The sequence below is a fragment of the Amblyomma americanum genome, chromosome 9, assembly GCF_052857255.1.
Source record: "Amblyomma americanum isolate KBUSLIRL-KWMA chromosome 9, ASM5285725v1, whole genome shotgun sequence".
Classification (NCBI taxonomy): domain Eukaryota; kingdom Metazoa; phylum Arthropoda; class Arachnida; order Ixodida; family Ixodidae; genus Amblyomma; species Amblyomma americanum.
In genome coordinates this window covers 6,902,149-6,925,530 of record NC_135505.1, presented here as the reverse complement: position 1 = coordinate 6,925,530, position 23,382 = coordinate 6,902,149, and the positions used below count along the sequence as shown (strand labels likewise).

The 23,382-nt window shown below is 48.4% G+C and overlaps 1 non-coding gene across 1 annotated transcript; it reads left to right on the top strand.

Annotated features, from left to right (window-relative positions):
• The first annotated feature begins 22,285 nt into the window (after positions 1–22,285).
• TRNAP-CGG (transfer RNA proline (anticodon CGG)) lies at positions 22,286–22,359 on the top strand. Its single transcript has one exon. It is a non-coding gene; the product is annotated as a tRNA-Pro (tRNA).
• The last annotated feature ends 1,023 nt before the right edge of the window (positions 22,360–23,382 follow it).

Here is a 23,382-nt window from a genome sequence, read left to right as displayed (position 1 = left end):
TACTCTTAGTGGTCGGCGTTCGTGCCCAGGGTTGGTTCGGAGCATCTGCGGCGTTGTATGGATCCAGCAGCCGGCGTCGAGGCGGCGTTCGACGTGTTTGGGCTGGCGTCGCTGGCGGCGTCGCTGGCTGCGTCGTATAAGCTCCCGGTCAAAGCGCCCTGGAGGTGATGACGCTCTTGTTGGCGTTGAGGCCACCACCCGGGTGGGTGGCAACAGCGCTGGAAGCACCCCTGGCCGTAGCAGGTGGTAGCGTCCTCCGCTGACTCCCCGGAACGGGCTCAGGCACGGCAGGAAGTTCACGATGCGAAGCCGTAGAACGCGAGCTCACCGGAGCAGTAGCCGGCGTCGCTCTCTTCCAGCCAAAGCGTCCCTGACGCGCCGGAGCCTCCGTTTCTCTGTTCTTCCCCCCGTGCCTCGTTCTCCCTCGCCCTTTTATAGCCTTGGCGTTAGTCCACGTAAGCCTTGTCGTCGTCTTCTCCTTCTTCTCTTCTCCACCAATCATGTGTCTGCACCTCACCGAATGCTTCTTCTTCTTCTTCTTTATTCTTTGGTTAATCCACGTCGTCTTCTTCACACCTCTTTCCTTCATAATTTTATTTTAAACTCCTTATTATATGGGACATGGCATCCTTACATTTAGTTCAAGCGACCACTTACTGCAACCGATGCGCGAAAGATGGGTAAGCAGGCAGGTGGCTTTGACCTGTAGTGCGCATTTTGTGATGGAATGGCCGCTGAGCAAGTTATTTGTTTGCCTATTTGTTTATTACAAGTACCAACAGCGCCCATGAGGCATTATTGTAGAAGATTAACGACATATACTATTTCTACGTGACGACAAGGCGAAGAACGAGATGTGACGATATGATTGAGTGGCCTAGTACGAGCGCTGCGCCTCTGCCCACTTCCTCGTTTTCTAGCAGGTCACATGACCCGGGCCAACCATTGATCGTCCCGATCGCGGGAAATAGAAGAATGGCAGTGGCAGGACTCTTCGATGGGCGTGGCAGAAGGGATGAACAGAGATATGTTGTTTAGTAGGGAGCCCAAAAAAACGAACGAGGGACGGAGTAGCGGACACAAAAAAAACACGTTGACGAGCGCAACTACCAACTGTTTATTCATTCTGTAGTACAGGGGATATACAAGTACAGGATGTCGAGCATGCGCGTATAGAATGCACAAAAACCCCACATCAGTCAATCTACAAAAGCACATTCATCTGAATATACGTGAACATACATGCCACTGACACAACGTTCGGACAACTTTTTGGTATAAGACTCTAGAACGAGCCTAGCCTTATCATTACCTCTCTTACAAAGAATGGTGGTCTTCTCCAATCTTGCCCTACAAGTGCACGATGCAAGGTGCCGCACGAGATTTGAACTAGTGTCATTATTTTCTGTTTCTGGCATGCTCCCGTAGCCGGTCATTAACACAGCGTCCAGTTTGGCCAACGTATGAAGCCCCACATGAGAGGGGAATGCAGTACACCACACCTATTGCACATTTAGCCTATGCGATCCCATGTTTTTGTTGCAGTCCCTGCCGGCACAACCAGTGATGCGAGGACATAGCTTAGACAGCTTGTTGAGTGCTGGGAACACCAAGGGCACATTGTGCCTGCCAGCCGCTTTTTTCAGGTTGTGGGAGAGTTGGTGTACATAAGGGACCACCACCCGCTTTGATGAAGGGGGTTCAGATCTGTTTTGGGCGCCTTTATGCTACTAGAGGGGTGTTTCAGCGATAGCTGAAATAACCGGGCCAGGGAAGCCTGCTGTTAAAAGTCGCGAAACCTGATCATTCAAACTCTGTTGCATTTTATGTGGCAAGATTTTTGAAGCGAAAATTCCTGGCAAAGCGACCGCCTTGGAATGAGCCGAGTCATAGCTGAGCATCTCTTTGTTGGCTCGGGAGGAGTACATCCAGCAAGTATGGTACCGGCAAAACATAAGCTTGAGGTCTAAAAAACGCAACGCCTGACTTTCAGGTAGTTCATGGGTAAAAACGAATCGTTTCCCGAGTTGATTGAAATTATTTAAAACAGGTGAAACAATATGGTCAAGGGAGTTGGCAGCGGCGACGTTAAACGGCGAGCATTAACATTACGTGTTTGCTGCGTTTTGCTGCAGATTGCCTTCCACCGTCTGAACTTTGTGCCCTCAACCAGCTGACTGGACGAGCCTGGCAAGCGTTGGCTTGCCCTTACCGGCTAAAAGGGACGGTTTCCTTCAGTCTTTGCGGCTATCGGCCGCCTTTTCACCTGATTCCTGACGTCATCGGACGGCAGCTATAAAGAATCGCCTTCGGCCTCACTTGGTAGCGGTGACGATAAACGGCTAGCACCAACTTACTGTGTCTCTGCGTCTTGCTGCAGGTTAGAGGGAAAACAGTATCAATTTTATTTTGCCTGTGCTGCATTTCCGACATCGTCGCTGCTGCCAAATGGCGCGCTCTGTTCCCGCTCATTATTTTGTGTGTGCGCTTGTTTGAATTGAGTTGTCTTAAACCACATGGCGAAAGACATAGCCAAGCTTAAAGAGGAACTGAAGGCTGTACTAGCCAAGATAAAGGAAGAGTACAAACAAGAAATGAAATCTTCACGGGAGCATATCAAAAGGAAACTTCGAAATGAAATCAGAGATCTAAAGACTGAACAACGAAACATGACAAAAGCCTAGACTTTGCCCATGACTTTTTAGGTGAGCTAAAGCAGAAACTTAAGGCTGAAATTTTAAAAAATGTAAAGCTTAATTGAAGAACAGAATCAGAAGCTTCACGTGAGGTGCGCATCACTAGAGAAAAATAAAGATGAACTTGTGAAACGCATGGTCCTCATGGAGCAACACTCTAGAAACACGAAGATAGAAATTCATGGCGTTGAGAAACATGATGTTGGGAATGTGTGGCAGATTGTCACTAGTATTGAAGAGAAGATTGATCAGACAATCAGTGAAAATGACATTGAATGTTGCCACAGAATTCCTACTAAATATCCTGACAAGAGAATTCTTGCTGTTGAGTTCAAGTCTCGAGCAAAACGGGATAGCGCACTGAGGAAAGGGAAAAAGGCCCGTTTAACTAATGAGGACATTGGGATTGAAAATTTGGCACCAATATACATTAATGAGCACCTTTGTCCGGCCCTAAAAAGACTCCTGTAAAGAGGAAGTATGCTCACAACTGGAAGTCAGTATGAACTTTAAATGGGAATATATTTGCTAAGCAGTCAGACACCTCGGATTCTATACAAATAACTTGTGAGGCTGACCTTGCACAGATCGAGTAAAATTCGTAATTTGGTTGTCATTGCCTAGATAGACTTTAATCAAATCAAAATGGAATATCATAACTTTATCCTACCAGAATGCATTCGATCGCAGCAACGTTCTCTGAAAACAGTGTTACACTTTAATGCTTGTTCTGCTCATGGGAAGCACGATGACATTATTTGTTTATTAAGTCAGTTTTCTTTTAAATACAGCATAATCATGATGAATAAACTCTGGTATTAGGGGGGCTGCGATATGCTTCATCTGGATAGGTATAATAATTTTTTCATGAATAGTGAAGTTCGAAGTTGTGCTGGTGTTGCGATTTAAATGCAGATGTACACAATGTGTGAACTTCTTCCGGAACTTTGCTAGGTTAATAATGAATATGAGTTTGTCACTGTTAAAAATAACTTGGCAATTAGAACTGTTATCTATCGCCCACCAGAGGGAAACTTGTTAACGTTTTTTTAATTCTTTGATCGGCTCCTGGAGTATGTTCGTAGCAGTAATCTTCAGTTAACTTGTGGTGGAGACTTCAATATATATACTTTGCTTAATACTCAAACTTTTGTGGACTTTACAACCCGTATTCATTCCCTGGGTTTCAAAAGTGTGATTAATACACCAACCCGTGTCACTTTATCCACTTCATCTGCACTGGATTTGTTCATTGTAAGCTCTGAAACCTCGATTCACAGTGCTGGCAAAGTAACACCTGACATCAGTGATCATTGCCCCTTAGGGCGTTTCAGCATGAAATTAGCCAACAAAACTGGTCCCCGGTATATAGCAAAACGAATGTAATTGAGGCGCATTTAAGATTTCTTGAAATGATTTCTCAAATCTATTCCAAACACTTCTCAATAATAACCTTTAAGCTATCAAAAGAGATCAAAAAACCTTGGGTGACCCACAATGATTTAAAGCTGTAAAGCAGAAAAAATTTCTTTTTCATACATTTCTGACAACGCGAAGTCCTGACGTGTTAAAAAAATTCAAAGCTGCCAGAAATAAATTACATGCTGAACTCCAATGAGCAAAGGTTGCTTAATATGGAAAACTTTTTGTAAGCATCTATAGACACCAACCAGCTGCAGCGTGGAGAGTAATAAATAGTGCACTACGAAGAGATAGAAAAGATGCAGTCCCTGATCAACTGATTTATAGAAACTAACCCATTACCGGTCGTGCTATTGCTGACTTTTTCAATAAACATTTCGTTGGATCTTCAGCACACACTAGCTGTTACATATCTAGCGAAGATCTAGGACACTCACGGGCTGAAAGTGTGTTTCTTGAACCGACAGATCAGGCAGAAGTCTACAGCACATTTATGTCCCTTAACAGCCGTAAAGCGCTTGATAGTGATAATATTCAAATCAAACCCATTAATTATATTTTAGAGTACATAACTGCTCCCTTTACATAAAATTTCAACCTATCTATTGAATCGGGAGAATTTCCGACTGCAATAAAAAGTCTAGGCTGTCAGTTGTGTATAAAGGAAGCGATAAAAAGTTGCCAAAAATTACCGTCCAATATCAGAAATACCCACTTTTGCTAAAGGTTTCGAAAAGATATTGCACTATCGTTTTAACCGACTCTGAGAAGAATCACCTCATTTCTGATGCACAATTCGGCTTCAGAAAAGGACGTTTAACTGTGCTAGATTTATTTGGATTGAAGGAAAATGTGCCGCAAAATATAGACAAGAAACTAATAACGCTTGGCCTTTTTATAGGCTTTAGTAAGGCTTTTGATTCCCTTGATCATTGTATTCTAACTCTTAAGCGTTCAGTCTGGGGATTCATGGCAACTTTTATCTTTGATAAAACGTTACTTAGCTGACAGGCAACAGTGTGTGTGTATTAGAAACCACCAATCATTTCTACTACCTATAATCAGAGGCGTACCTCAGGGAAGTGTACTAGACCCTCTTCTATTTAATGTCTATATAAACAGCATTGTGAACATTGACAAAGGTTTTAAATTCCCTATGTACGCTGGCGACTGCACGATTTTGTTCCCTGGTCCTGATGTGAATGAACTAGTCACCAAATGTAATCAACTTCTTAATCGGCTCCATGAATGGTTTGATGTTAATCTAATAAAAATTAATCCCCGCAGAAACGAAGGCCATGTTATTTTGTGCAAGAAAGAAAAATTTTTGTCTAGGAATAAACATCACTTGTGGTGGTGAATAAAGTGAAAGCGTTTATGAACAAACCATAATAGAGTAACATTTTCCTCACACCTTCCATGGAATTCGCTTGTGGAGACGGTGTACCACAAGGCAGTGTATTAGGGTCTTTGCTTTATATATATATATATATATATATATATATATATATATATATATATATATATATATATATATATATATATATATATATATATATATATATATATATATGGGGCGTTCTACGTCACACTCGCGGTAACACAGGACGTGCTACATCCGCCGCTATGGACGATGGTGGCGCTGGTGAACACTGTCAAGGTACGCTTACACCCATTAAACATAAATACCCACGAGAGCAGCAGATTGGACAGCCGTCGCCGTAGCTCAGTTGGACCCGACGCGAATTTGGGGGCTGTGGGTTCGGATCCCACCGGCGGCATAGTTGTTTTTTCTGCTGCTTTATAAGTAATTTTCTTTAAGCGATAGATTAAACTAAGTAATATTAACCCTGTGATTAGCACTACGCATTAAAAAAATTAAACATTCCCCTATGCACCTTGGTTAATAATACTTAGATTAATATATATATATGGGCATGTTCAGATAAGAACGGTAATCGAGGTCCCATGACCATTTTTTGTTTTCAATTAAATTTTTATATGTGATGGGTAAATGTGTCCACACAAAGGAATAAAACTTAGTTTTGCAAGGAACTTCATGGTTTTCTCGGAAAAAAATCATATGTCACATGATGTGGAGAATGTCGTTTTTGCCACTTCGCAAAGTTGCAAGTTTGGAGCATCACTGTATGCACAATAAATAGTTTCCGCGCATAACTATTTTTCCAATAGTTTATTACAACTTGCACTATACGAAGAAAATAAAAAAACGTTTTTTTGCTGTGTCAGTCTTCTGACTAAAAAATCGCAAACTTCGCTTCCGGAGTTGTGCGGTGCCAAAAAGGCACTTTTCAGGGCAGCCTAAGGGCAGGATGCGTAAAGATCTCCCGACTGAATCTTTTTCTCTATATTTGTAAGCTACTTTTAATCACTTCAGGCAAGTTTTGTAGCTCTACACTTGACTTATATTTTTCAATATGGCCTCAAAATTGGCAGAAGTTAAAAAACATCAAAAAAGTGACAACCTTGACTTGAATTTAAAAAAAAACATCGTCATCGAATTTTATTAAAATTTGCCCTAATAATAATCAATACTCGATAATTTTAAGGCACCAAAGAAGTGTTGCAATATTTTTTTAAAGTATAAAAATAAACCCAAAACTGAGTTCATGTTTTTGTTACCTAGAATTGCTTATTACTTCCTCTTAGAAATAGTAACTGTCAGAAATTTGATTTAGCACTCACTGAACATGGTTACATTTCATTTACCACAATATGCGAACCATCCTGAATGTTTGTACAGCTTCTACTCGCTTGTTAGCGGCGTTCTTAATGCGTAAAAATGGGAATAAATTCGCTATTTCACCTGATGAACTGGCTGCTGGCGGTCAAACGTTTTTTTGTATTCTCTAATTTATCATCGTAAGGTACACTGGTATGTAATCGATTTTTTTAAAATATTAGATCATTTGTCGGTTCTTAGAAAAATTTTTATATATAAAAATTTATATTAATGTGTTTCTGAAGCCGACGTTTCCGTACCAGCATCTGTTTAGTTCTGTGTTCAAAGGTTCTACAGGGCAATTTCAGGAGACAGAACGTCGTCTTCTTAGAGGAACAATTTATCTGCAAGATTTTTAATCAGGAGGAGTTTTATTAGGAACGCAATTTACAAATGGGATGCCGCTTTATATGCAGATTGCAATTCAGAAAATCGTAACAAGAAATTAACGGCAGCAGTCGAAGTCGGTATGCGCACAGAAGCGGTCAGAGTCTTTTTAACGAGCTCACCGTATTCCCATGAAGCAATCAACACCTCGTCCTCGCTGCTCATTTCAAAATTTTCCGAAGTGAAAATGCCATCTTGTGGACAGTGCTCACAATTCGTAAGGAAACACGACGCAGTAGGTTCCTGGCGTACGCAGAGGCTCTGCATATCTTCGGGAGAAAGCGACCTTCCGGACGCGTTCTGCAGTCCCACGAGGCACAGCACACACAAACACACACTTGCCACTGTGGCGAACATTTCACCCACTTAGGACGCAAGGATATGAATTTTGTGAGACCAACCTGGGAGGCAGGGTGAGCTTGCTTGTAGAGGCGGAATGCTTCTCGCAAGGACCGCGTATGAAGCGTTTAGGTATCCATTCTTTCTCTTCCTCCTTTTCGATTCTCACAACATCCTTTTTATTCGGAGTCTGTCTAGAGCAACCGAGTTCATCCATGGTGTAATATTCTAAAGCGGTGGTAATGCCTTCTTGTTGTAGATTACATCCTGTGTATCTCTCCTTTGTTGACCATACGCCTTCCTCATCCACCACCTTCTTCGATTTTTGGATAACGTATCTCGTTCCCTCAGAAATAACTTCCTGCACATATTTCACGGTTAGGTTGCGTGGTAGCAGTGTCAGCAGCTGGCAACGCTCTTGAAAGGACGTGCACCTATTGTAGGTAGCATGTAGGTTGTCCTCCCAACTGCTGCATTGCGCACACTTTTCTTTTAATGCAAGCGAAGTCTCTGGGACATTATATGCTGCCTGTATCCCCGATCGTATTTTCGTCACCATAGCTCTTGCCACCTCTTCCTGCATTCGCATTGCATAGGAAAGTCTGAGGCGTTTTTTTAGAGCGCTCGGTGGCTTTAGGGGCGAGATTTCGGAGGTAAGGCTGACACTTGAATTTAAATTTTCTACGATTTCTTCCCCAGGGCGGAATTCTTCTGTTTCGGTTGACTCTGCCTGCATATTATCTGTCTTCCTTGAAACGACGGTAACAATTCTGACAGATGAAGTCACTTTCTCGTACTCGGAGAGCTTCTTCGGGAAGTAGGACGTTTTTGAGAGCAGCGACATTGAGGGTCTTTACAGTGAGAAAATTACGTCCTTTTTCAATTCTCTGTTTGTGCCTTCTTGAGTAGTCGGCACAAAACGCTCGCCGCGGAAGTCTCTTCATGAATGGAAAAGCTCACCGCTTCCGGAGATTATCGCGAGACAGAAGAGCAAGTGACGGATGCAGGGCCCAGAGCTGCTTTTCCAAAAAAAGGAGATGGACAGATGAATGTATTTTTAACACAGGCTGCCCACCGTCGACACTGATGTTCTTCGGTCTGGCGTACGAGCTGAGACTGAGATACCAAGTATGCTTGTCGAGAGAGCGCTCCAGCGCAGAGAAAACACGTGAGTACAGAAAACGACCCCACCGGGTCTACCAGGCCTGGAAAACGACACACAAAACTCGAGATCCGAACAACGTCCGCTCACAAGGGTTATCTCGGTCGAAGGTCGAAGGCTGAGGCATAACTGCTAGGCGTTCGGTGCGTTGCGATGAAAAGATGATAGCGGCCGCTAAAGCCTCGGTGCGGCGGCGGCACACATGATGCTGTGAATTTCAGGGTCGCGCCGGGCGTTTTATAGCTATAGGGGCGGCTGCCAAGCGCGGTTCATCCCTGGAGCGGCGGTAGCAGTTAAGGTCACCTTGAGAGTGCGACGAGTGTATTAATTGTTTGCATAAACTACCCGTACATACTCGTCACTCCAAAATAACGTGCGAAATATGATTACAGTAATTTAGGTCCCACCGTTAGAACAGTACGAAAGCGAATAGGAGCTTTAGACCTTTGATTGTAATAGAAAAAAAGGCTTACAAATTACACTTATGAACTCAGCAACTGTAGCGTTTAAAATTTACTTACAAAATACCAATACTAAAACCAGCTTCTGACGATTGCGCATCGTAAGAGGGAATACTGAGCAGTCGTAGGGATTGAAATCATGAAGTCCGTTTTGTATTTATTTTCATACTTTAAAACAATATAATGCAATACTTTTTTAATGCCTTTCAATTATGAAGTATTGAGTATTATTAGGGCAAGTTTTAATAAATATCGATGATGTTGTTTTTTTTAAATTCAAGTCAAAATTGTCACTTTTTTCACGTTTTTGAACTTCTGCCAATTTTGAGGCCATATTGAAAAAAATAGGTCAAGTGTAGAGCTACAAAACTTTCTTGAAGTGATTAAAAGTAGCTGAAAAATACAGAGAAAAAGATTCAGTCGGGAGATCTTTACGCATCTTGCCGTAAAGTTGCCCTCAAAAGTGCCTTTTTGGCACCGCACAGCCCTGGAAGCGAAGTTTGCGATTTTTTTCTCAGAAGATTGACACAGCAAGAAAACGATTTTTATTTCTTCGTATAGTACAAGTTCTAAAAAAGTATTGAAAAAATACTTATGCGCGGAAACAATTTATTGTGCATGCAGTGATGCTCCAAACTTGCAACTTCGAGAAGTGGCAAAAACGACATTCTCCACCTCTTGTGACATACGATTTTTTTCCGAGAAAACTACGAAGTTCCATTCCTTTGTGTGCACACATTTACCCATCACATATAAAAATATAATTGAAAACAAAAAATGGTCATGGGACCTCGATTACCGTTCTTTTCTGAAAATGCCCATATATATATATATATATATATATATATATATATATATATATATATATATATATATATATATATATATATATATATATATATATATATATATAGTATAGAAAGATAAGCGTATTTGGTTGCTAGAGGTAAAAATTCAAAGTTGAAAACGCTTCATTTAGCCATAGATTTATATTGAGTCGACGTTTCCTACAGAGCCTGTCCTTTATCAAGAGTCTTGAGAAAGGACAGGCTCTGTCCGAAACGTCGACTCAAAATTAATCTATGGCTAAATGAAGCGTTTTCAACTTTAAAAGATTAAGATAATAAAAATATAAAAAAGGGGGGAGATTCTTTCCCACCACCTCAGGGCTGCCTTGGAAAGGCCCCCGAGGTGTCGCTCCTCTCAGCATTTTGGTGACAAGCGTGAACGGCTCGACCCCTGTACAAGGAGGAAGCTACATTCCAGAGAAACTGGTAGTGGGGGGGAGTGGGAGTAAAGAGGAAAGCAAACGAGGCCTCTAATAAAGGAAAAAAAGGAAAAGAAGAATGAAAGTAGTGAAAAACGGAAAGAAGAGCCATTGTAAAGGCCTGGTAATATGCATTCAGAGAAGGGTGGTGGCAACACGAGAGAGTACAAAATTTTATTTATATTTTTATATTTTTATATATTTTTAATATTTTTATTATCTTAATATTTTGTTATTAAAAAAAGAAAATTTTCGACCCCTTGGGAACACCTGCATTCAGGTTAGGAGACGCATCTTAGATTGTCACCGATTCTCTCGCTTCCTTTGTTAAAAAAAATGTTCTTCCTGGTCTCTTCCCCCCCCCCCCCTAGTGTTTTTAACTCGTGCTTTGCTGCAAACTTGTAAACTTTGTCCCTCGCGCACGCTCTACAAAAACTGCGTGTTTCAAACGCTGTACTACACTCGAAAAAGGCTGGTCCTCCAGCCGAAACGTCGTGAATTAAATTCTGTTATGTTTCTTCAATTTTTGGTGATTTTATATTATATATATATTGTCACGCGTGAATGCGGTGATAACTGAACACAGGAACGCAGGATCCTACGAACGTCTGCACCACAGCTCAAGATCGCTGACACCTCCGCTTCCTCTTCTTCGAGACGGCGCGTGCTTCAGGTCAGCTCTAAGCGAAAATGCGGAATGCACTGTGTCACTGGCCCCAGGAAAAAAAAAGAGCATCGTCCCGATGCGTAGCCGGTGTGTGGAAAAAAAAATTCACCAAGGGAAGTTCACGTGTTGTGCGGCTGTAAGTCCAGCTCTAGCGCTACCGCTCGTAGTAAGGCTTGAGGCGGACAACGTGTACCACCTCAGGGTGCTGGGAGTGCCGAGTTTTCTGAAAGCCGTCAGGAACGACCTCATAGTTCAGGTCTCCAAGTGGCCTGATGACTTTGTAAGGTCCAAAATACCGGCAGAGGAGCTTTTCGCTAAGTCCGCGTCGGCGAATGGGAAACCAGACCCACACACGGCCTCCTGATGAGTACCGAGCATCACGGCGTCGGAGGTTATAGTGTTGGGCATCTCGGCATTGTCGGTCGAGAATCCTCACCCTGGCCAGCTGACGAGCCTCTTCAGCGAGGTGCAGGAAGGTGTGAAGATCCGCATTCGGGTCTATGTCGTCCACATGCGGTAACATGGCTTCTAGCATCGTGGTCACGTCGCGGCCGTAAACGAGACGGAATGGTGGCATGTTTGTCGTTTCCTGAACGGCCGTATTGTATGCAAAGGTGACGTATGGGAGCACTTCGTCCCACGTTTTGTGCTGAACGTCGACATACATGGTAGCATCTCACCTAGCGTTTTGTTTAAGCGTTCCGTTAAACCGTTCGTCGGAGGGTGGTAGGATGTCGTCCTTCGGTGGTCTGTATGACTGTGGAGTAAAATCTGCTGTAAGAGGTCAGCCATGAAAGCTGTACCCCTGTCGGTGATTAAGGTCTCCGGGACACCGTGACGCAAAATGATGTGATGGATGAAAAATTTTGCTACGTCAAGGGCTGAGGCACTTGGAAGAGCTGATGTTTCTGCGTATCGGGTCAGATGGTCAGTTGCCACGATGACCCACTTGTTTCCCGAATGAGAAAGAGGGAATGGGCCCAGCATGTCCATCCCGATCTGCCGGAAAGGCCGCGATGGTGGTGCTATAGGCTTCAAGAATCCAGCAGGTTTTGTTGAGGGCACTTTGCGACGCTGACAGCCTCGGCACGTTCTGACGTAGTGTGCAACGTCCGACTGAAGGCGGGACCAGTAATACTTCTCTTTGATTCTTGCAAGCGTGCGGGCTACACCCAAATGTCCAGAAGTCGGTTCATCGTGTGAAGCTTGAAGGATTTCGTCCCTTAGGCTCGTCGGTATAACAATAAGGTATTGCTGATTGTTTTCGGCGAAATTTTTTGTTACGAGGACACCATGGCGAACGCAGAGAGACGCTACCGAGCGCTTGAAAGCCTTCGGGACGGTCGGGCGGGTCCCGATAAGAAACTCAATGAGGTCCCGAAGTTCTGGGTCGGCGTATTGTTTGTCAGCAAGGCTCGTTGCACTGATCGCATTTAAGGTGATGTCGTCGTCGTAGTTTCCGTCCTCCGTTGGTGATTCGACGGGGGCACGCGAGAGGCAATCGGCATCCGAGTGTTTCCGGGCGGACTTGTACGCCACTGTCATGTCGTATTCTTGGAGGCGCAGACTCCATCTGACAAGGCGGGCTGATGGATCTTTGAGGGTCGCAAGCCAAACAAGGCATGATGGTCCGTAACTACAGTAAAACGTTTTCCATAAAGGTAGGGTCGAAATTTCGACGTCGCCCACACGATCGCTAGACACTCTTTCTCAGCGCGAGACAAAGAGCGGCTGGCGTAAGCGATGACTCGCTCTCGACTGCTGTGGATTTGAACCAGAACGGCACACAGGCCTACGTTGCTTGCGTCAGTATGAAGCTCCGTATCCGCGTTTTCATCGAAGTGAGCCAGAACTGGAGGTCCTTGCAGGTGGCGTTGAAGAGTTTCAAATGCTTGTGCTTGAGGGGCATCCCACGTGAAAGGCGTGTCTGTCCTTGTCAAACGCGTCAGGGGCTCGACGATTTGAGCGAAATCTTTCACAAAGCGACGGTAGTAGGCACATAATCCTAGAAAGCGGCGGACTTCCTTTTGGTCCTGCGGTGGAGGGAAATTGGCAATAGCTTTGGTTTTGTCCGGGTCCGGCCGAACTCCCTCGCAACTGACGACGTGACCCAAGAACTTAAGCTCAGTGTAAGCAAAGCGGCATTTCTCATTTTTAACGTTAGCCCAGAAGACTTTATGGCTTGCAGCACAACTTCAAGGCGCCGAAGGTGCTCCTCGAACGTTGGGGCGAACACAACAACGTCATCAAGGTAGACGAGGCATGTCTGCCACTTCAGGTCTGCCAGAACAGTGTCCATCAGCCGTTGGAACGTCGCGGGTGCAGAGCACAAACCAAATGGCATTGCCTTAAACTCATAGAGCCCGTCCGGAGTAACAAATGCGGTTTTTTCTCGGTCCCGTTCGTCTACCTCGATTTGCCAATATCCTGATTTGAGGTCCATGAATGAGAAATATTTTGCATAGCCGAGGCGATCGAGATCATCGTCGATTCGAGAAAGGGGATAAACATCTTTTTCAGTTACTTTCTTTAGGCGACGGTAGTCCACACAAAACCGCAGTGTACCATCTTTTTTCTTCACGAGGACGACAGAATCCGCCCAGGGGCTACGAGAGGGCTGAATGACGTCGTTTCGAAGCATCTCCTTAACTTGACGGCTGATTGCGGCACGTTCCGTGGAAGACACGCGGTAAGGTGACTGTCTGAGAGGGTGCACGGCGTCATCTGTAATTATCCGATGCTTGGCCAAGTGTGTTCTGCCGACGCGGGAAGAAGTCGAGAAGGTATCGCCGTAGCGCTGGAGGAGATTTTCTACTTGGCCTCTCTGCTGCGGCGAAAGTGCGGGGTTAATTTCGTACTGGAAGTCGGGAACACCGGTGTGAACCTCTGTTGACGACACCATTGCAATACTGGGCGCTCGTCGAATGTCGGCGATACCCTGAACGTGGGCCACACTAGTCCCAAGGCTAAGATGTTGGTTCTCACTGCCAAAATTCGTAAGCAGGACTTCGGTTTCTCCGTTTTCGAGGTAAACGACCCCTCTGGCGACAGCAAGGCAGCGGTCGAAAAGCATAATTGGTTTGCTTTCGACGACACCTTCAAACTTTCGCCGCGTCTTCGCGCCGACAGAGACCACAACGCTCGAACGGGGTGGAATGGTGACGTCATCAAGGACGGAAAGAGCCGCGGGACGTCCGAAAGCACTGTGGATTGCGTTCTCGGTGGAGAACGTCACTGACTTCGATTTAAGGTCAATGACCGCGCCATTTTCTGTCAAAAAATTCCATTCCGAGGATTACGTCCCGGGAACACTGTTTGAGTACGACGAAGGTGGCCAGGTACATGTCCTCTTCGATGGGTAATCGTGATGTGCACGTGCCAGCTGGGGTGATCAAATGACAACCGGTAGTACGAAGCTGTGGGCCCTTCCAAGGTGTGGTCACCTTTTTCAGAGTCGCGGCAAAAGGTCCACTGATTACCGAGTAGTCGGCGCCGGTGTCCACAAGTGCGGTGACGTCGGTACCGTCGATTGAAATGTTCAGATTAGCAGTTGTAGTCGTTGGTGTACGGGAACGTCGCGAAGTCCGCTCACGGCTGCAGTGCGGCACCAGGCGGTTTCGTTGTGGCGAAGAATTGATGCGGCGAGGCGTGTTATCGGTCTGGTGATCGTCGGTGCGTCGTATAAGCGGTCGGTCATGTTTGTGCAGCAGTGGAGGATCTTGGAAATGTCGCAGGTGAGCAACGATGCCCCCAAAGGTTGCCGCTTCTAGTTTTCCCGACGGGGACTAGGAGACCTACCACGCGAAATGTCGGCGTAAAAACGTCGCGGAGACGAGAAACGACGTGGAGACGGCGACAGGGCATAGCAGTGTGGTGCAGTGTGGTTGGCGGTGAATGTGGCCAGGTGTATCCGGGCGACTTGGAGGCGGCGGTGGCCGGCGAACGGCTGCGGCGTATGTCATCATCTGGGGTTTTGTGTTCGGGTGAAGTGGGGCTGGCGGCGTGAGCGCTTGTTGGACCTCTTCACGAATAATGTCCGAAATGGAAGAAACTTGCGGCTCTCCGGGGCTGGAAAGAGCTTTTGAAGCTCTTCGCGTACGACGGTCCGGATGGTTTCCCGAAGGATGTTGTGGCTAGAAGCATCGACACCGCTGGTAGACATCAGCGACGGCGGACGCTCGTACTGTCTGGATCTCATGTCGAGAATCTTTTCCATCGTAGTGGCTTCGGAAACAAATTCGGCGACCGTTTTGGGCGGGGCTTCGAGCTAACCCAGCGAAAATCTGCTCCTTGATGCCCCTCATAAGAAAACGCAGCTTCTTCTCTTCGGACATGTTGGGATCAGCCCGGCGGAAGAGCTTCGCCATGTCCTCGGAGTAAACGAGGACGGTCTCGTTTGGTAGTTGGACGCATGTCTGGAGGAGCAGCTCGGAACGTTCTTTCCTGAGGGCGGTAGTAAAAGCCTGCAAAAACTGAGTCTTGAAGGAGCCCCATGTTGTTATTGTGGCTTCTCGGTTCTCAAACCAAATACGAGCTGCACCCTCTAGTGAAAAAAACACGTGCTGGAGCTTCGAGTCGCAACCCACCTGTTGTATTGAGCTATGCGCTCGAACTTCTCGAGCCAGTGCTCCTGGTCCTCACCTGGGAAACCTTGAAAGGTGTGTGGTTCGCGTGGCTGCTGCAGCACGAAAGACGGCAAAGGGATGGCATCCGGCATGCTGACGGGAGTGTTTGTGGGCACTGATGGTCGCGCTGAGGTCAGTTTCCTGGCGGTCGGACGAGACTGCAGAGGCCGGAACTCTGGTTGCAGTCCTTGCAGCCGCCGGCTACTTTGATGGGTGAGCGTAACTTCTACTCTCAAGTTGTCAAGCGGGCTGGAATCCCGGCTTCTTGGAGGGGTCCTGAGCATGGTGTGCACTACCCGTACGGGTTTCAAAACGTCTTTTTTCGACTATGGTCAGTGACTGCTACTTCACTTCATTGCATACCCAGCAATGAGTGTACCTCTACAATCCACCGCTCTACCAACTGAGATATCGACAGCACTTTTTCTCTCTCTTCCTGCTAGCTATACTCCTTGAGCACGGTTGCCTTCCATGGCCATTTCTATTCAGTGTTTCATGTCAGGTTTATTTCCCAGTATGCTACATGCACTGCTTGTTTGCCTGCTGCTTGATCTCCTGCTTGCTATATTGCTCTCATTTTCTTATGCATTTTCTTATGTTTGTATTCTTACTCATACCTGGACACATTTCTTATTGTGTAGATAGTTTGTACATATTACTTCTCCCCCTATCCTCTCTTCCTGTCTCCTCACCTCTTTGATTTCATTTCTCCATTCTGCCTGCTATCCTTTATTTCCGCTGCCCCAGCTCAGATGCTTCAGTATCGATGGCAGATGCCGGGGCCAGCAAACATCTTTTCCTTCCTTTTTACTATTATTTTTAATGAAACCACTACCACCACCACCACCACCCAGCAAAGCTCCACCAAAATGTCACGCGTGAATGCGGTGATAACTGAACACAGGAACGCAGGATCGGACGAACGTCTGCACCACAGCTCAAGATCGCTGACACCTCCGCTTCCTCTTCGAGACGGCGCGTGCTTCAGGTCAGCGCTAAGCGAAAATGCGGAATGCATTGTGTCAATATATATATATATATATATATATATATTGTAACGAATAGTACACCAAAAACACTCGGGGACCAAGGAACTACACAGCCGGTAGAGCGAGCACGAGCAGGAAGAAGATTTTCTTCGTCCTCTGCTTCTATCGCCTGAGTTCCCTTCGTCCTCCTCTTCTATCACCTGTGCCATTGCTCCCTCCCCTGCAGCATCGCACCGATGCGGACATCGTGCGCTAGAGTGACGAGCAGAAAGCGAGCGTGCTAGGGTAAGGCACGAGGATCACAACATAGAACAGGGCACAGCGGTCAGCCTCAAGTTCAATCGGGTGGTCGGTCGTGGTACGGCTTCATACGAACGACGTGCACAACGCCGGTAAGCTTGCGTCTGTGGGATGAGCTGGCTTGGGTGGCGGGTTGAACTTCGTAGGTGACGTCGCTAATGCGGCGGAGGACACGGTATGGGCCGAAGTATCGACGGAGTAATTTTTCAGACAGCCCGCGGTGACGAACGGGCGTCCAAATCCACACATAGTCGCCTGGCTCGTAGGCAACGAAGCGCCGTCCCTGGTTGTAGCGGCCAGCGTCTAGTTGCTGTTGACGGTGTATACGCTGCCTTGCCAGTTGCCGCGCTTCTTCCACACGCTGCACAAAAGTGGCGATGTCGAGGTCAGGGTCACTCTCGCAGTGGGGGTCAACAGGCAGCATAGCATCCAGCGTAGTAGTAAGTCGACGGCCGAAGACAAGCTGGAAGGGAGTGAGCCGCGTTGTCTCCTGCAGTGCTGTATTGTAAGCGAATGTAGCGTATGGCAGAATTTGGTCCCAGGTTTTATGCTCTATATCCACTTACATGGAAAGCATGTCGGCCAGAGTTCTGTTCAGCCGTTCCACCAAGCCATTGGTCTGCGGGTGGTACGCCGTCGCACGTCTATGGCTGGTGTGCGTCAGTTTCAGCACAGCCTGGGTTAGGCGGGCTGTGAAAGCTGCCCGACGGTCAGTAATAATGACCGCAGGGGCGCCATGACGCAGGACGATGCTGTGGACAAAAAACTCGGCTACTTCGGCAGCAGTTCCGCTCGCAAGCGACGTGGTCTCAGCATAACGTGTCAAGTAGTCCGTCGCAACAGCGCTCCACCGTTTTCCAGTGGATGACTTCGGGAAGGGGCCAAGGAGATCCATTCCAACTTGTTGAAAAGGGATCTTCGGTGGCGCTATTGGCTGAAGAAAACGGCTGGTTTCGTGGGTGGAGCCTTCCGGCGTTGCCAGTCGCGGCAGGTTCGCACGTAGGTCTGCACTGATGGAAGTAATTTGGGCCAATAGTGCTTCTCCCGAATCCTTGACAGCGTGCGACTGACTCCCAAGTGGCCCGCGGACGGCTCGTCGTGACAAGCGCTCAAGATGTCAGGTCGTAACTGGGTGGGCACCACGAGTAAAATTGTTTCGGTGGACTTTCCAAAGTTGCGCTTGTAGAGAACGCCATTTCGCATGGTGAAGGATTGCAGGCCACGACGAAAAACACGCGTAACCCGACCACTGTGACCTTCCAGGTGCTCGATGAGCGGCGCTAGCTCCGGGTCCGTTCGTTGAAGCTGAGCCACATGGGATGGGCTAAGAGCACAAATGAAAGGAAGATCTTCGGTGATTTCTTGCGGAGCGTGGTCCACGGGCGCGCGTGATAAGCAATCCGCATCTTGGTGCTGCCGGCCCGACTTGTAAACGACAGTCACGTCGTACTCTTGCAAACGGAGGCTCCACCTAGCCAACCGGCCGGACGGATCTTTAAGGCTTGCCAGCCAGCATAACGAGTGATGGTCGCTGACAACACGGAAGGGTCGTCCGTACAGGTATGGACGAAACTTGCTGATGGCCCAGATCACCGCAAGGCATTCTTTCTCTGTCGTCGAATAGTTCGCCTCCGATCGCGAAAGTGTTCGGCTCGCGTAAGCGATAACGCGTTCCACGCCGTCCTGCCACTGGATAAGTACCGCCCCAAGGCCAACATTGCTGGCATCGGTGTGTATGTCGGTGGCGACGTCTTCATCGAAATGGGCGAGTATCGGGGGGCTGTGTAGGCGGTTGCGGAGCTCCTGAAAAGATTCTTCTTGGTCGCTTCCCCACAGAAAGGGTATTTCGGCTCTAGTCAGTGCTGTCAACGGGTCAGCTATTCTGGAGAAATCGGGCACAAAGCGTCGGTAGTAAGAACAGAGGCCCAGAAAACGTCGAAGTGCCTTCTTGTCGGTTGGGCGCGGAAAACTGGAGACGGCAGCAGTCTTGTCGGGGTCCGGGAGAACGCCTTGTGCGCTGACAACATGGCCAAGGAAGCGAAGTTCCTTGAAACCAAAATGACATTTCTCGGGCTTGATCGTTAGTTGCGCGAATTTCAGGGCTCGAAGCACGATGCGCAGCCGGTCCAAGTGTTGATCGAAGGTAGGCGAGAAAATGACGACGTCGTCCAAGTACACCAAGGAAGACTGCCACTTCAGACCGGATAAAACGGTGTCCATCATACGCTGGAACGTGGCTAGCGCCGAGCAAAGACCAAACGGGAGCACCTTGAACTCGTATAAACCGTCTGGAGTCACGAAAGCCGTCTTCTCTCGGTCTCTCTGGTCCACCTCTATCTGCCAGTATCCGCTTTTGAGATCTAATGAGGAGAAGAACCTGGCGTCACGTAATCGGTCGAGGGCATCGTCAATCCTGGGAAGCGGATAAACGTCCTTTTTGGTCACGTTGTTTAGTTTCCGGTAATCAACACAGAATCTCAAGGTGCTGTCTTTCTTTTTGACGAGGACCACGGGCGACGCCCATGGGCTTGTTGACGGCTGAATAACATCGTCTGCAAGCATTTCATCGACTTGCGTTTTAATGGCTTCGCGTTCCTTAGGAGAAACACGGTATGGGCGCTGGCATACAGGCGGCGTGGCCTCGTCTGTGATGATGCGATGCTTGGCCACAGGTGTACGACCGAACCTGGAGCTGGTGGCGAAGCAATCTGCAAAATCTGCTAGAAGAGCAGACAGAAGATTCTTCTGCTCAGGTGCCAAGTCCGGGTTGATTTTCACGGTCTGCAGGGTGTGGCATGGTGCGGCCTCGTCTTGAGGGCTGGCCCCGACGGCGCATAAATCAGGCAACACAGTAACTTCGTGAAGTAAGGCAACAGCCGTGTCCCTGGTGAGGTGCTGAACCTCGTTGGCGAAGTTCGTGAGTAGGACACTAGTACAACCGTTATGCAACTGGACGAGGCCTCGAGCGACGGCTATTCCCTTCGCGAGCAGCAGCGGGAGGTGGCTATCCGCGATACCCTCGTAATCGTGGAACAAGTCATGTCTCACGAGAACCAGGACGCTAGACCGTGGTGGCACCATCACGTCATCGTCGACTATACGCAGAGCGTTGATTCCCGGATCTCTGTCGGTATGCGCCGCGGCCTGTTTCGTCGAGAACATGATCCGGGCTTCGTTCAGATCAATGACAGCGCCGTTCGTCTGCAGAAAGTCGAGGCCCAGGATCAAGTCCCTCGAACACTCGGACAGTACCACGAATTCACAGACGTACAGAAAACCACGGATGCCGACCCTTGCAGTACACTTGCCAGCAGGGGTAATCAGGTGACTCCCAGCAGTACGAATGCGCGGCCCAGAGCATCGCGTCAAAACTTTCTTTAATTCTTGGGGGAGGGCACGGCTCATTACGGAGTAATCGGCACCGGTGTCGAGTAAGGCGGAGACGTCGACTCCATCAATTGTTACGTACAAATCGGAGGTAGCGTGTCGGATGCTGTCGCTACCTGCCCCCAGCGAAATGGCGTATCGGCGTGATGGTGGCGGAGGATCTTCACATTTCCCTACAGCAGCGGCCTTGCCTCCGGAGGCCGCCGGCATTAGTTTTCCCGGCGTGGGCTGGGCGAACGGTGTCCGGAATAGCTTTGCGCTCCGCGGGGACTTGGAGAACGGTAGCGCATTGGGGACGGTGATCGAGACCCGCGGCGACCGGATGTGACGAGATTCTGCCGCTCCAATAGGTGAGAGGCTATCTCAAGTGGCCTTTCGCCATTGCGAGGGCAGGGGTCGTCCGGGGCGAAACCCCGCAGGCCCACGCGGCGGTACGGGCACGCCCTATAGAGGTGACCCGCCTCGCCACAATGATAACAGAGGGGCCGACGGTCTGGGGCCCGCCACACTTGACTCTTACGCGTCCGCTCGTAGGCTGGCAGAGCGGGGTCACGAGGGGGACCCGGTGGCCGCACTGATGGAGCCGCGGCATTGATGGTGTAGCCCGACGTCGGAGCTTGACGGAGTACAGACGCGTACGTGGGTCTTGCGTCAAGCTGGAGGGGTACCTCAGATGCTTGTTGTTGGGCTGCGAGGCGCACCTCGTCGCGGACGACGTCAGTCAGCGACGCGAAGGATGGCATGTTAGAAGGCGTCCGAAGGGCTTGGAGTTCCTCCCGGACGACGGAACGTATGAGTTCGCGTAAGTCGTCCGGGGCGCTTCCGAGATGCATAGAACAGGTGTCTGGCCCGAAGGCGTTGACGTCACGATTGTATTGGCGGGCTCGTTGCTGTAGAGTCTTCTCCATGGTGGCCGCCTCGCTGAGAAACTCGGCCACAGTGCGCGGTGGGCTGCGCACGATTCCCGCGAATAGCTCCTGCTTGACACCACGCATTAAATGGCGAAGCTTCTTGTCTTCCGACATAGAGGGGTCCGCGCGCTTGAAAAGGCGGGTCATGTCCTCAAAGAACATGCGGACACTCTCGTTCGGGCGCTGGTTGCGCGAGTGTAGCGCAGCTTCAGCTCGCTCCCGGCGGTCGGCGTTTGGAAAAGTGGCGAGCAGGTTGCGGCAGAAGGCCTCCCAGGATGGAAGCGAAGCCTCATGGTTTTCGAACCATGTCCGCGCCGACTCTTCGAGAGCGAAATACACGTTGTGGAGCTTCCGCTCATCGCTCCACCCGTTGTAACGGGCGACACGCTCGAATGTCTCGAGCCAGTCCTCGGCGTCCTCGAACACGTCGCCATGAAAAGACGGGGGTGTTCGTGGCTGCTGGCACAGGATGTGAGCTGGGAGCCTACTCTCAGTTGACATGGCAGCTGGCTCCTCCGACGTCCGAGGCTGTGTCGTCCTGGTGGCTGCCGGAAGGGGTCCGAACTCTGGGGACTCTCCTCGCAGGCGGCGGCCGCGGCGCTGGTGGACCGGGGTGAGATCCGTGATCACAGGTGGGCTGCGCGGGTCTGGAAGCGTACCCAGCACTGCCTCCACCAGATTTGTAACGAATAGTACACCAAAAACACTCGGGGACCAAGGAGCTACACAGCCGGTAGAGCGAGCACGAGCAGGAAGAAGATTTTCTTCGTCCTCTGCTTCTATCGCCTGAGTTCCCTTCGTCCTCCTCTTCTATCACCTGTGTCAAACGAAGGTGCATAGGGGAATGTTTCTATTTTTTTTATATATTGTGGCAAGGTTCGCTTACACGCAAAACATAAATACCCACGAAAGCAGCAGATTGGACAGCCGTCGCCGTAGCTCAGTTGGTAAGAGCACCGGACGCGGTATTCGGAGGTCGTGGGTTCGGATCCCACCGGCGGCATGGTTGTTTTTTCTGCTGCTTTATAAGTAATTCTCTTTAAAAACTAATTGATTTGCACAAGATATAAAAAAATAGAAACATTCCCCTATGCACCTTCGTTACCGTGACTGCTTCTTTAATATGTTTGTCAAACGAGCCCGCCCCGCCGCGGTGGCTTAGTGGTTAGGGCGCTCGACTACTGATCCGGAGTTCCCGGGTTCGAACCCGACCACGGCGGCTGCGTTTTTATGGAGGAAAAACGCTAAGGCGCCCGTGTGCTTTGCGATGTCAGCGCACGTTAAAGATCCCCAGGTGGTCGAAATTATTCCGGAGCCCTCCACTACGGCACCTCATTCTTCCTTTCTTCTTTCACTCCCTCCCTTATCCCTTCCCTTACGGCGCGCTTCAGGTGTCCAACGATATATGAGACAGATACTGCGCCATTTCCTTTCCCCAAAAAACCAATTAAAAAACGAGCCCCTCACTTCATTTGCCTTCTCTGCTAATAGCTTAACGGGGGTCTCAGTTCTAGCAGTCTTGATGACATAGGGAGCATAAGAGGGCTCTCGCACAGTTTTCGCCCTCGCCGTTAGATGACGTTCTACGTCACACTTGCGGTATTACAGGACGTGCTACGTCCACCGCTATGGACGAGGGTGGCGCTGGTGAACACTCTCAAGGTTCGCTTACAAGCAAAACATAAATACCCACGAAAGCAGCAGATTGGACAGCCGTCGCCGTAGCTCAGTTGGTAAGAGCACCGGACGCGGTATTCGGAGGTCGTGTGTTCGGATCCCACCGGCGGCATGGTTGTTTTTTCTGCTGCTTTATAAGTAATTTTCTTTAAAAGCTAATTGATTGGCACAAGATATAAAAAAAATAGAAACATTCCCCTATGCACCTTCGTTTCGGTGACTGCTTCTCTAATATGCTTCTCAGTGGGCTAGGCTGCAGCGGCACCGGCGTCATGTTAAATCGATGCTTGTTCTTCATGCAGTTCATCGCTTGTTTTGCTGACCACGGCCCTTGCGGAATCGTCTCGTC